A 13,029-nucleotide genomic window follows, 5' to 3' on the forward strand; every position below is an offset into this window, starting at 1 on the left:
GCCATGGACAATCAAAGAAAGTATCAATGGAGAATGGCAAGAGCCTTCAACAAGAATGTGAGGCCCCATCACATAGAAGAAGGCGAGCTCGTTCTTCAAGAGCAAAGAGGCCTAATTCATCACCCAAGAGGGAAATTTAGAACCAACTAGAGTGGCCATTCACTGTCAAAGAGATTCTACCAGGCAAGCTGTGAAACTCATAGACCACAATGGTGAAGAAATACCCGGATTGGTCAACATGGATCAACATAAGAAATACTATGTCTAAAAGGGTGAAAAACCTAAACTACACTAGACTTGATTCCTCTCAAGGGATACGTAGGTAACTTGACATGTGCAAGTACGGTCTCATCAATCTCAAGGTAATGAATTGGTTCCTTAATTAATAATCAAGGTATCTTAAAAGATCATTATAGTTTGTGTCCCCCAAGAATCACCATTTGTCATGTAAGGCCATTAGGTATCTGTCATCCACCTATGGTCTTTCAAATTCTTATCCAGAATTTCATCCCCCAAAAGTCGCCGCTTGGCACTAGTAATCAAGGCCAGTTCATTCCTCACCCTTGATTGGTCAAAAACAAAAAGAAAGCTTGATGCAACAATGGTAAAAATTTGGTTGTATTAGTAGTCTATAAGTAACCTCTAAAAGAAAAAAAAAAAAAAAAAAAGAAAGAAAGAAAAAATCATCTCTCTCATTTGTTTGTTACAAAAAAAAAAATAATGGATTATTTGGATGTGATCTTGGACATTGAGGCACCAGGACTATGGAAATCTATGAACATGTTGGATACATAAAGCTACATCACCATTGACTTTGCATGCCCTCCCCACCCAAAGGTTGAGTGGTTCAATAATCTTTAAAGAAGGACTATTCAGAAGAAATCCAAAGTTTTTTCGGATGGGGGAAAGAGGAAATGAAGCAATTTGTCAGCTATGGAAGATTGAAATTCTGAGGGTTTCTAGGATCTTCACCGAATACTTTTCATTAAGATGAATCCGTCGACAGGGATCACCAGATGCATATTTGTTTTGCATGCTCTTCAAACTGCCAGACTTGGGCACTACCCATCCTTATGGAAATGCATTAAAAAGGTCATTCCTCACTTGATTATGTGATGAGGTGATGTTTGGATTTTAGCATTATACTGGTTAGTTTAAGACTTAACTTATGGAATTAGTCATACCTTAAAATTTCAAAAATTAAAAGATTTTCAAGGCCAAAAGATAAGATTTCATTTCAAAATAAAGAGCCAAGACTAGCAGTACAAAAGATTAAAAAAAAAAAAAAAAAAGAAGCAAAAAAAAGAAGAAATAAACACAGGGGGATAAAAGAAGAAAAGAAAGACATCTGTGTTTTCAAGTTTGCAAAATTTCTATGTTTTCAAGTTTGCAGGATTACAAGAGATAGAAAATGGGAGGTTCTAAGAATTAGCTTTACCATGCCCTGAATCAGCATCACCAGCAGGGATCATCGTATCACCTATGAACACAAAAAAAGAATGATACCATTTTGGCTCATTTGGCTTACCGATTCAAATGCCATCAGATGGCCCGTATACCCTTTTGGCTCATTTGGCTTACTGATTCGAATCAGGATGATATCAGATGGCCCACAGACTATTTTTGGCTCATTGGCTTATTGTTTCGAATGAATTAGGATGCCATCGAATGGCCCGCATACCCTTTTGGCTCATTTGGCTTACCGATTTGAATGAATCGGGATGCCATTGGATGGCCTACAAACCCTTTTTGGCTCGTTGGCTTATTGTTTAGAATGAATCGGGATGCCATTGGATGGCCTGCATACCCTTTTGGTTCATTTGGCTTACCAATTCAAAGGAATCGGGATGCCATCGGATAGCACACAGACCCTTTTTGGCTCGTTAGACTATTGTTTTGAATGAATCGGGATGCCATCAGATGGCCCGCATACCCTTTTTGGCTCATTGGCTTACTGTTTCAAATGAATCAGAATGCCATTGGATGGCCCACATCCCTTTTGGATCTTTGACTTACTTACCATTTTAAATAAATCAGGATGCCATCCGATGGCCCGTATACCCTTTTTGGCTCAGAATTTCCGGTTTGATACAACCGGAATACCATTGGATGGCCTAAAAACCCTTTCAAGCCAAGGATTCTAGTTTAATACAATTGGAAAACCGTTGGATGACTCAGAGACTAGATATCTCTATATTGGCACAAGGAAGCCCAACTAAGGAAAATCCAAGAATCAAATATTTTTGTCTTTTGCTAGATTGAAAGAACCTAAAATTTCTTTCTTGTAATCGACAATCCCAGATAGCCCAGATTGGTTCAAAAGACCTAGCCTGGAGACTAGATATCCCTGAACTGGCACATGAAAGCCCAGCCTAGGAAAAGTCAAAGATCAAAGTACTAATGTCTTTTGCAGTATTGGAAGAGCAGTGAATTTCTTTCCTACAATCGGCAGCCTAGGTAAGTCCTAAACTTCAAAGTAGTTAAGAGACATTACCTGTTGCATTTTCAACTCCGTCATTGATGAGCAAGATGACAACAGTACATGCTCTGGGTGACAAAATGAGGTCGTTCTTTTCTTTTCCCTTCGGTTATTGGCATAGGCCTTGACCAAAGAGGGGCATTCTATAGATGCCTAATTTTTTCACCCTCCTTCGGCTATGATAACTTACAGATCTTGGACGCAATCATTTTCTTCCGATTGATAGAGATGACAATTGATTGAGGTAACTATTCCCAGAAGCATTTTATACTCACCCAAAATCCCTAGAAAACCCATGTGAGAGAAAAGAAGGGTCCAATTATGACATTTCATATATGAAGGAATTCGGTCCTAGGTGACCATACAGATGCATAGTACTCGGAATCACGATTCCAAAGATATATGGTATGTTAAAATCAGACTATCAAATCTCCTGTAATCATTCCCATAAGTTACTCTATAAACCCCAAACCTCACCCATATGAGCACCCACGCCTTGCGAGCCCCAATGCCGTGCCTTGAGTGCCCAAACCCTGTCTATGCGAGCACCCATGTCTTGCCTTGAGTGCCCTAACCCCACCCATGCTAGCCCCCATACCATGCTTTGCACCCTTACCTACACCCCACGCATACCCAACCAAGCCCGACGTGTACCCAACTAACCCCCGTGCATACCCGACCAAGCCCCGTGCATGCTCGACGAAGCCCCGCACATACCCAGTCGAGTTTCAGCACCCATGCTGGAGTTCTCGCACCCATAACAGAGTTCCAGTACCCATGTCAGAGCCTCTGCACCCATACCTAAGCCCCAACACCCATGTGGAGCCCCAGCACCCCTAGTGGAGCTTCGACGCCCTAGTTGGACTTCTAGCGCCCTTGCTGGAGCTCCAACACCCTCCTGGAGCTCCAGCACCCCTGTTGAACCTCTCGCACCCTTGCCAAAACCTTTGACACTCCCGTCTGCAATTGAAATCCCCCTTCCGACGATTAATTTAGAGAAGGAATTCCCCCTTCACCTGCCTGTGTACACTACACTGCTCTGCTAGCGTACCCTACACCATGGCCTCCCATTGGTCCAAAAAAAAAAAAGTTTACCTTATTGGTCCAAAAAAATTACCTTTCACCCCATTGGCTATAGAGATTTACCCTCCACCCCATTGGTCCAAAATTTTCTACTTTCACCCCATTGGTTTAGAGAAATTACTTTTTACTACCATTGGTTAAGGAATTTTCTCTCTCCACCCTATTGGTCCAAAAATTCTATAAATACCCCCTCCCTTTGATTTTACACACCACAACAACCCAAGTCTCTTAGGAGCAACCCATGGTAGTAGAGCTCTGCCCTCTCTCCTCCCCTCCCCCTTTGAGGTTTTCCAAGTCTTCGGAGAGATCTTCATAAGATCTGAAGTGTTCTTCGGGCCTTTGGGACTCTTCAATTCTTTGCTTTCTTTGAGTGAGATTTTTAGGAAAAGTTTCCTCCTAGCCTGTCCAAGTGCCACCTCAGCCTAGCCCTCCCATAGCCTATCCCCAGCGGAAGCTCTATCCGAGTGCCACCTCATCTTAGCCCTCCTATAGCCTATACCTAGCAGAAGCTCTGTCCGAGTGCCACCTCAGCCAAAACCTAGAAGAAGCTTATCCCTAGTGGAAGTTCTATCAGAATACCACCTTAGCCTAAGAGCGGAAATAGCCTTCCCTAGCCGAAGCTTTCTCAGAATTCAAATTCGAAAGTAACCATTCCTAGTCGGAACTCTATCCAAATATTATCACAGTCAGCATCTCTCGAGAAAGGAAGTTGGAGGTCAAGACCATCTTCCCCTGAGCTGGAAAAATCCATAAGAAAGTTCGTACTAGCATCAATCAGGGGGTCCCCCCCTCTTGACCCAAAACAGGGGTTAAGCTCAGGTATAATTTCTCAACAGAATTAACATAATGTAGACTTTATATTGACCTTATTTTAGTGTATATAATTATTTAAATTCAGTCAATGTATATATGTGTGATAACTTAGCCATGCATACGAAATAGGAATAATTGAGGAAAATGTTCGTTCTTAAGCATCTAGTAGGAAGACCAGTTGAACCGTAGATTGGGTGCCTAACACATTCCCAATTCTACAACCTGACACTTACCCTAAATCTTTAGACCATACCAACTTTCGGGCCCTTTTCTCAGGATATGGGCACACCCTCGGGTCCTAAGCCCATAATCCTAGGTGGTGACTCCAAACCCCTTTTGCATGATCTGGATCGCCGTATTGGACCATCATCAAATCCCCGTCTCGAATGATAAACTTTACACTCTTACGAAATAGGCCTCCACGTATCTCTGAGCGGTGATACGGCGGTGCGAGACCTGCAGGGTAAGCACACACGACACACCCTTGGTTCATGAAAGAGAAAGAGAGAAGAGAGGAGAGAAGTGATGATGTAAGTCCTTCCCTCCCCCCCCCCAAAAGGGAGAAGAGAGATCTTGTCTTTGGCCGCTACCCTCACACCGGAGTTTGTCGGACTCGGTTTGAGCTTGGCAATGGCACCGGGGAGGTGAAATATGCAATCCCCGATCTCAATAGGTTTGTGGCCAAAGATTACTCCTATACTTAGCTTGACCTAGCTTAAAATGAAGAGAGACAGTGGTAAGAGAGGTTGTACTTACCTCTGGCAGGGATTCTGACAACTAGCCGGGCAGCCGGCACCAAGGTAAGCTTCCTTCCTTCTTCTTCCTCTTCTTCTTCTTCTTATTTTTCTTCTTCATCTCCTCTCCTTTCCTCTCCCATGATTTGTATAAAGTGAGAAAAAAGGAAATGAATTCCTCATTTCCACTTATATGGTAAGTTAGGACTTAGGGCCTGTTTGGTTTGGTCCTAGTTGGGTCCAAATGGGTTAAATCCGACTTCCGAGGCACGTGGACTTGACTACCTTGGTCTGTAAGTTGCTCATATCATGAGGAAGGTGTGGGGGAGGATTTGGAATCATCCGGGGCTTTATACAGTGTGGGTGGTGGGACCCACGGGCATGGGGACCCAACCAATAGCCTCAATGGCCAGCAAAAACAAGCCCAGGTTGTTTCCAATTGGTTATTTCTGGTGGTCAAGACAGCAACCTATCTTGACTGCTTGTCCACCAGTTGGTCTTGCATGGGTAGTTGCCCTAGGCTGTGTTCATGGTCTTTTGGAAATTTTGGTGCATGCTAGGATTCAGATGTGCGGAGTCAGGTCACTTACCATCTGGGATTAGAAGGTACGAATCCCCTCCAGTTGGATTGGAAAGCGATGCATGAACAAGTGGGGCCATCTCTCCCCCTTTAGCAGTGGGCAACTGCGAGCCAAAATCCAATGGTACTTCCCACTTCTTATCCGAGACCTATCATAACAGTTCAAATTAGACCAGGTCAGCGCACGGGTGTAACAAACTCCCCTCCTGGTACGAAATAGGCTCACACAGCTATTTGGATCTCATAAAATCAGTATTTAATACACACATATATTAAAATCAATTTGAACTCATTCTTCCCTAATAGGGTCATCTATTATCTCCCCTATAAGGTCTACAAATCCCCTTTATGTTTGATAGATTCTATTAAATACTGGGAGAAAACTAGTCTCTGGAAGGCTAACCGGCTTGAGACTTTGGAACCAATCGGCCAACCTGATGTCTCCCACCGGTTGCCCTTTTTCTGTAGAATTTCGATTTTGCCAATGTTCTGCAGAAACCAAACTTTGTCTTTAGTCCAAACTCCTCTATTTTAAGGTTCCATTCACATATTAGCAATATAATACCTTAATTCAAACCCTCTACAAGTCCATCCACAAATTTCCATTTTTAATTTCTTAATTCATGCATGGAATTCAGTAGGAATCTCCAGATTTCTTCAATTTGAACCATATTCTTTCACAAGATCATGAATTAAGGTGGAATTTCAGTATCCTTCCTCTAATTTGATGATCAGACCCCGAATTAGGTATGCATGCATGTGATCCACCATCAATCTCACTATGCATGTAAATCTTAGACTATAAAACTGTAAAATTAAAGTGAGTTTTCACCTCAATTACATGAAATTTTCTGTTTTAAGAAATTTTGGAAAGAACCCTTACATTTGAGGCCTGAAGCATGTTATCCCATTTCAAATTCTTAAATTTCTTTCACTTAATTCATCAAAGAATAGTAAATCAAGCTCCCTATAGCACATGCTTGCTGAAATTTTCAAACTTTCACTTCTTCCTCTTATTTCAGCCAAATCGGCCCAATCCCATTTCCAATTTCTGAAATTTTTTTCACATTTCAGGTTTATGTAAGTAAGATTTCGTTACCTACTAGCTGAATCTTCCAATTGTAGCCTTAGATGGTCGATTTCCCCCTTGATCTCTTTCTCTTCTCTTCTCTTCTCTTCTTCTCCTCTCTTCTTCTTCTTCTTCTTCTACTTCTTCTTTCTCTCTTCTTTCTCTTGTTGTCCAAGTGAGAAATGAAATACTAAAGTCAGTGGTGGCCTTTTTATAGCCCCAATTCCTTAGTGGAATGTTCCACTCACTCATAATATATATATATATATATATAAAACTTATATTATGTCATTTTATAACTACATATATAATTGATTACATTCATAACTTCAAATCATATAATTCTAATTATAAATTATTAATTAATTTTTATCATAATAGGCCCATAAAAATAGGTCCACATGTCAAATTACAAAAGTGAGACCCATAATAGTAAAAAATGACCATTTTGTCCAGCTGACAGGCCTGCTTGTCTTATCCAAGGCTCTTTAGCCGGTTGCGACAGATTTGACTCCCTTTGGGTCTGCTATATTCCCTATCATATCCAACCCCTATCAAAGGTTAATAACTACCTGTTGGCCCACTTTTCTTATTGATTCTTCCAACAACACTATTGGCAGAAGGCACAGGTGCATGTTGGGTCATTCTTCCTTTCTTGGCATTCTACTGCTGTCAGCCATGCTAGTGCTAGTCTCTCCAGCCTGTTACTCTTGCATATTCACAATTTAATGTAAGAGGTGAGATTTAGGGTGTTACATAGGAAGTGTGATGGGTTTGAACTATGTATATGAACCATGCCTGGTAACTGTAAATGGATATGATTTAAATGAACACTTGATCGAGTTGGACATGACTGACTTCGATGTGATTTTAGGGATGGACTGGGTGTCCTCTTATAGAGCCAGTGTGCTATGTGTAGAGAAGCTAATAATTGTCAAACCCCATGAGGAAGAATTAACCTTTAAGGGAGATAAACCTAAGAAACCCAAGAAGGTTATTATATCGGCACTCCAGATGAAAATGCTACTGGATCAAGGATGTCCTGGCTACTTAGCATCTGTGATAAATATTGAGGTGGAGATCAAGCCATTCACCAAATTGGATGTAGTAAGGGAATTTCTCGATGTGGTTTTGGATGATTTGATGAGATTGTCCCCATACAAAGAAACATAGTTTGTGATAAACTTACTCCCAGGGTTGACACTCTTGTCAAAGGATCCTTACCATATGGCCCCTACAGAATTGAAGGAATTACAAGTACAAATTCAAGATATTTTGAAGAAGGGATTCATTAGACTTAGTGTGTCCCCATGGGGAGCACTGGTATTGTTTGTCAAAAAGAACGACGAAAGAATGAAATTGTGCATTGATTACCGAGAGCTTAACAAGCTAACAATCAAGAATCGGTATCCTTTTCCAAGAATTGATGATCTATTTGATCAATCATAGGGTGCTAAGGTATTTTCCAAGTTTGACCTTGGATCAGGTTACCACCAGCTCAGGAACAAGGATAGTGATTTTAGCAAGACAGCCTTCAGATCTCGGTATGGACAGTTTGAGTTCTCAGTGATGTCATTTGGTTTGACCAACTCACCTAATGCATTTATGGATTTAATGAACTGGATATTCTAGGATGTCTTCAATAAGTTTATGATCGTATTCATAGATGACATCTTGGTGTATTCTAAAAGTGTAGAGGAGCATGCTGTTCAACTAAGATTGTATTGCAACGTCTGAGAGAGAAGTAACTCTATGCCAAATTCAGCAAGTGTGAGTTTTGGCTTTCATAAGTGGCATTCATAGGCCACATTGTCTCAAATAAGGTTATAGAGGTTGACCCAAGAATGGTGAAGGCAGTGCTAGAATGGGACACTAGACATTCATAGTTTTTTAAGATTAGCCAGATACTATAGGAGATTTATTGAGAACTTCCCCCGTATTTCTGCACCAATGACCCGACTCACATGGAAGGCATGAAATTTGAGTGGTCCGATGCCTGTGAGAAGGGCTATAGAGAGCTAAGGCAAAAGTTGGCATCAGCTTCGGTCTTAACTATTCCAACCGGTAAAAGTGGTATGGTTATGTATAGTGATGCTTCCAAGCTGGGATTGGGCTATGTACTGATGCAACATGGGAAAGTCATTGCCTATGTATCCCACAAACTAAAGGAGTATGAGAAGAACTACCCTACCCATGATTTAGAGCTGGCAGTTCTGATAGTTGCCATAAAAATTTGGCGACATTACTTGTACGGTGAGAAGAGTGAGATACACAGTGACCACAAGATCCTCAAGTACTTCTTCACCCAAAAGGAGCTCAACATGAGACAGAGGCATTGGTTGGAACTGATGAAGGATTATGACTGTACTATCCACTACCACCCAACAAAGGCTAATGTAGTAGCCGATGCACTTAGTCAGAACTCTTGCATCACTGACTCTTACATATCTGACCACTAATGAGCAACTCATTGAAGAGGCAAGAAAAATGGATTGGGAGCTACTAGTGGAAGGTATCACCTTATCATTATCGGCATTGATGGTGCAACCTAGCCTAGTGGATAGAATTACTGCAGCTCAGGTTACTAATGCAGGGTTGCTAAAATTGATAGCAGACTTCATGGAAGGGAAATGGAAGGACCCGAATTTCTCCTTGACTAAAGGGGGAGATTCTTAAATTCAAGGGAAGGCTGGACTTTCATTCCCAACTCATGTCTTGACTTACATACCCCGTGACTTGGATGAGGATTATGCCAACATAGAGTTCCCGGAGAAGATTGTTGACCAGAAGGACCATTGCCTCTGCAATCGTACTGTCTCATTCGTCAAAATGAAGTGGATGAACCACCCAAAGCAAGAGGCCTATTGGGAGCAAGAAGATGAAATGAAGAAGCAATACCCTGGATTATTTGACTTACCAGGTACTTACAATTTCAAGGATGAAATTTTTGTAAGGGGGGGATGTTACACCCATGCCGTAACCCAGTCTAAATTGAACTTTTGGGATAGCTCTCAGACCGGAGATAAAGAGCATCAATAGATTTTAGCTCGCAGTAGCTTATTACAAAAAGGGAAAGGATGATCCCACTTTTTTATGCATATCATGCCAGTCCAACTGGAGGGGATTGAGACCTTTCGACACTAAGTGGTAAGTAACCCTACACCTCCCTACCCGAGTCCGACACGTACCAAAATTGTCAGAAGAACATGACCATAAGCTAGGGCAAAACCCTAGGGAAGGACCAAGTGGGGACAGCAGGCAGTCAAGGCACAACACTGCCTTGACCACTAGAAATACCCACCGGAAATAGCCTAGGCTGAATCCAGTGGCATATTTCTAGTAACCCTTCAGGCTGTTGACTAGGTTTCGATGCCTGTGGGCCCCACCACCCCCATCATGAATAGCTCTGGATGACCTCACATACTCTCCCACACCTTCCTCATGATTTATACACCCTATGAGTCTAAGGAGCTAAGTCCACATGTCTCGAATGACGGATTAACCTACTTAGACTAGACAAGTGCCAACGAAACAGACCCTAAGTAATCCACTTACTATAAATAAGAGGAGTCAGTTCATTTCTCACTCCTCGCTTGTCCAAAACATGGGAGAGGAAGAGAAGAGAATGGAAAGGAAGAAGGAGAAGAGGAAGAGCGAAGGAGGCTTGGAAGCTCCTGGCAACGCACCTTGTTGCCGGAATCTTGCCGGAGGTAGGTGCCATCTTCCCTACCACCCTCTTTTCTTCATTTTGAGCTTGTACATTGAAGCAAGGGAGTGAATCACTGGGTTGGCGGGGTAAGCCTCTACCCCAGGACCTCCCGGAGGTTGGGTGAGCTTCGGCAACAACCTTGACCAAGTGACTAGTTAGGGTTTTGATATTTCGATCGTATCTCCCAAACTACTCAGTAGAATCAGGATTTCCTTATCTTAAAATGAAGTTGAGAAGACCCTCTACAAGCTCTACAAAATAAATCCTGGTGATCGGGCCCAAGTCAGAAAGCCCTAAAACCATGGGTTTATTTTTGTGAATCCACCGAAAACACCACTGGAAACAACCTGGGCTATTTCTGATGGCATATTTTTGGTTAAGAACTAGCTCATATGAGCTCTCTGCTAAGGCCACTGGAAACACCACTGATATTTTCGGTGGATTTTTCATATTTCTGGTGGATGTTTCTAGTGACATATCCTATACTGTCCAGAATTTGGAATACCTATGCCCCTTGGGGGTAAGCCCTATAGGCCCCCTCTGTTGTTTTTGACATCTGTTAACGTCTGATTACCTTTGTACCTAGGATAGAGATGTACACATACAACGAGTTCAACAGTGAGTTGAACGCCCGGTGATGTACTTGGAACCTCTTTTCTCTAAATATAATCGAGGTGAGGGATGACTGATTTTAGTTTGTGGAGTGTTTCACAGTTTTAGAACTGGTCATGTGTGCTAGGAATTATGAATGCTCTTTAATTGTTAAATGTACATGTGATCCTCATGACATGTTATATTCTTGAATTCTTTTGATATAAGATTGGAAATTATGTTATGTGATGTATGTTGGATTGTGAGGTGGGATCCGATGTGGCCAAGGTGGTTCCTGTACTGTGATCGTCGTGTGGATGTTGCATTTATGCATTGATTATGTGCATTAGACTAGATATAGTTGTAGATTATGCTTTGTGGCCGATGGTGATTCCAGTATTGTGTACTATGGGACTATACTTGAAAATGGGTACGCTTTGTGGTTGATGGAGATTTTGGTATTGCATTGCCCATACTCAACTACTTGTATGCTAGATAGGTATATAATCATGGGTTACACTTTGTGGCTAATGGTGATTCCGATATTGTGTATCCCGGGACTATACTTGGTAATGGACATGCTTTTGTGGCCGATGGTGATTCTGGTATCTCGTAGTCCATACTAACTATATCATTATGCAAGGCATACAGAATATTTATGGTTAAGTAACATTCCCTATGCTACGTCCCCTTGCCAATAGAGGTGAGGTGTTGAATAACCCAACGGTGGTATGTTCGATGAACCTTTCCGGAATGCCACACCCATGGTACAATGTGATTGTTGCCAGAGGTGAGAAATAGTTCGGCGTGGCCGATGGTGATTCCGGTGCTGTGACTACCAGGAGTTGATTATCAGGGGTTTGCTGGGTGACCGATGGTCGCATTCTAGTACCGATAGGCTCCTAATCATGACTGGTGGATTAATAATCAAATGAATTTCATCATTCGCATCATAGACTATGTGTTTACTTTATGCATTCATGACATCATGGATTATTATATTATAATCATTTGTGCTTGATTGTGCATGAACCCCACCCCTTCCTGAGCTAGTGGAGCTCACCCCTTGTGGATATTGCTTTTTAGATGATGATACAGGTACAGTGGTGCCATTGGGTTGTAACTCTACTCCCTCCGGATCTGAGTACGGAGTAACTGACTGGTGGATGTTAGAGGCTGAGGAGCATAACCAGGACTGTGCCTGTGAAACCTATGCCTATTCGGCACTTTGAGAGGCTTAGTAGCCCTTTTGATATTTTGATACTAAACTAAATTATGGTATTCTTATTTGACTTAATATGTGTAAGTCATGGCTATATGTACTTGAATAAATTGGTTATGGATATATATGTTATCATTAGGCGTTCCCCCATTTGAACTATTTTCCACTGTTTTATACTCTGATTCCATTGAAATTGATTTGGTGGTACGATGTTGTGTGGTTGTGAATGTTAAGGTATTGCTATCAGAGATACTGGTAGAGGTGTAAGACAGGTAAACATCTTACTCACACCATTGGTATCCTATAACGGGGATTGGGGTGTGACACTAGTGCTACATCCCTTGCCAGTAGGGGGTTAGGTACTGGCTAATCCTATGGGGTGGTATGTTTTTGAGAATACTATATCCGCAGTATGATGTACTGTACTCAAAGGCAGATGTAGTAAGAGTGACTGAGGGGTTTTCTAGGATCGTGACTATCCCACAACATGAGTAACCGATGGGTTTTTCAGGATCGTGGCGGTTAGGGGTTACTCATTAGGGTTTATGGGGTGACCAATTGTAGACATCTAATTTTGTAATCCACCTTGACAGTGATGACATATAGGGAACGATCGAAGTTCGTGCTTCACATCGAAAGAGAATCTTGACCTTTGATGATCCAGATGATGGCAGTGACTCAAGAATCAACCCTAAACCCTAATTTTTCCCAACAAGAAGGGAAATTTACCAAAATAAGGCGGTTTCAGA

This window comes from Macadamia integrifolia, chromosome 10 (genome assembly GCF_013358625.1).
Source record: "Macadamia integrifolia cultivar HAES 741 chromosome 10, SCU_Mint_v3, whole genome shotgun sequence".
NCBI lineage: Eukaryota > Viridiplantae > Streptophyta > Magnoliopsida > Proteales > Proteaceae > Macadamia > Macadamia integrifolia.